Source organism: Quercus robur, chromosome 9, assembly GCF_932294415.1.
Source record: "Quercus robur chromosome 9, dhQueRobu3.1, whole genome shotgun sequence".
NCBI lineage: Eukaryota > Viridiplantae > Streptophyta > Magnoliopsida > Fagales > Fagaceae > Quercus > Quercus robur.
The window spans coordinates 17,501-19,771 of NC_065542.1; the positions used below are offsets into that span (position 1 = coordinate 17,501).

General features: G+C 38.1%; 1 pseudogene; it reads right to left on the bottom strand.

Annotated features, from left to right (window-relative positions):
* LOC126700207 (wall-associated receptor kinase-like 22) overlaps positions 1-1,655 on the bottom strand; it is a 2,511-nt pseudogene extending 856 nt beyond the window's left edge.
* Between the last annotated feature and the right edge of the window lie 616 nt (positions 1,656-2,271).

The following is a 2,271-nucleotide window of genomic DNA, read 5'->3' on the forward strand; positions in this document are numbered from 1 at the left end:
GGATACTCCATCTCCAAACAACAACCTATTAATTTGACAATGTTTCTATGATTGATTTGGGAAGAATGACAACTTCATTAATGAATTGCTCAATTTGACTTTTATTGATTGCTTTCGACTTTTTAACTGCAACTATGTTGCCATCAGGTAACATTCCTTTATAAACAGTTCCAAAGCCTCCCTGACCAAGAAATCTGCTTTCATTGTAGTTGTCTGTTGCTCTTTGCAGTTCCTCTGCAGTGAATATCTTTGCTTTCTCACTTCCTCCATAAGATGACAATTTTTCTTGTAACAAGAGGCCACCGTTTTGATTGAACAGTTTTTCCTTATGGATTCTATATTTTCTTTTCTTTTGGAACTGATATAACTTGTAGCCCAAGAGAAACAGACACAAGAATCCCACGCCAATCCCAATACCTGAAGTAAAGAAACAAAATCGATCAAAATATGAAAAGTCTATAAAATTTAACTAGTAATTGTTGTGATTTTGGTTGTCCGGGGAGAATATGCAGATAGCCTTGGGGAGGGTCTCTAATATTTTATTAAAATCCAATCTCCAAGACAACCTTGGGATTTAAAGTCTTGATTCCCATGTGTACGAAGTTAGTAGATTCGGTGTACATGCTCAGACACATAGAGAACTCAATTTTAATTTCTTTCTGGGAGGTTTTGATACTAGATGGTAGATATAAGGATATTGCCTATCCTAGAGTGCCATCATTGTCAGATTAATCAATCATTATTAGTTACTACTATTTGATATGAGAAGTGACTACTTAATTACTTCAACCAAACGTGTTCGTTTCTTTAAGATTTTTGTTTTTTTGTTTTAATGAGAGAAATAGAGACAGAGCAATCCATTTGAGAGAGAGATACCTAACAGAGCAATCCATTTGACCGGAAACTTTTTAGGATCAGGCTTGCAGCTGACACGATCTGCAGCATAGCCATTAGGACAGTCACAAAAGAAACTACCCGGATCTGTAGTGCAAGTTTTGCTTACTAGAGGAACCAGAATGGGTGTAAGTGGATAGATACGGCTATCCTGTGACAACATGTTTGCCTCTAATATGCTCTGCACATTCACCCCAAAAAGCTCTGCGATTGATGAAACTGAATCACCCGTTGTCACCATATAAGCCAGCAAAGAGACGACCCCATTCGAAGTCTGATTCTCACTTGGACATGCACATCTCACTGGAACCATCAGCTCCACATCATCCGGAATATTATTTGCATCGTAGTAGTTCAGGCCCATCATTGCCTGGCAAGAGGAAAGGCCTTGATAAGTCCTATTGACTATTTGAAGAAATGTATCTCCTGACATGGGACGGTAAGGAACAAAGTGCTGGTACACAGCAGCAGTACATGAGCAAGAAATTGGAGCTATAATCAACTTATCGGAGGGAATTTCGTCAGCAATATTTGAGAGTTTGTTTATTGAAGCTATGGTGGAGGCTTCAGAGCCAAGCAAAGAGGCGATTCTGTCAGAAGTGTTATAATATGGTTGGGACCTGTAGGTTACATAGGATTTGCATGGCTGCAGAGTGCCATTGCAAAAGTACCCTCTTGATAAAGAAGGATTTCCCGTGCAGCTGATGTCTAAATCTTTCGGGTAAGTTTGTTGGCAATGTGATGATTGATAAAACATACAAAGAAACTGGACTATTGAGAGATTGTAGAACGAAAAGCTCTCCATTGATTATTTCATTTATTTGAGTTTCCAGACAGGAATGAGTTTGGCTTGCTTTTCTTATTTCTTATTACAACATATAGGGATCACTTTGACTAACATTACGGAAGAATGTAGATAACCTCCTTGGCTTGCTTAGACTGGGTTTCAACAATTCGGCAATAAAAAACGAAGAATGGAATTCAACTTTCGACTACCAGGAATGGAATAATAAAGGATGACTTTGTATTTCATTTGGCTTATAGCTTGTGGTTGATTGGATCAAACATTGTGTGTGTGTGTGTGTGTGTGTGTGTGTGAGAGTTGTTCATATATGTTTGATTATATAGGAGAAAGGTTAGTAACGCAGAAACTTTCCCAACTTGTGACGTGGCGAGTTGTGAGTGTTAAAGATGTGGATCCACTAGTTTTTCTTCACTATACACAAACACACTTGAAACATCAATAGATTAATGATTGTTTTCTTTCTAACTTCAATGCAATAACTACAAGTATTTTGGGGGTCAGACATAGGTCCAATGTTCAGTGGCACTAGATCCGTTGAGATGGTGATATGTGTCTACTTTTAGATAGTGTTG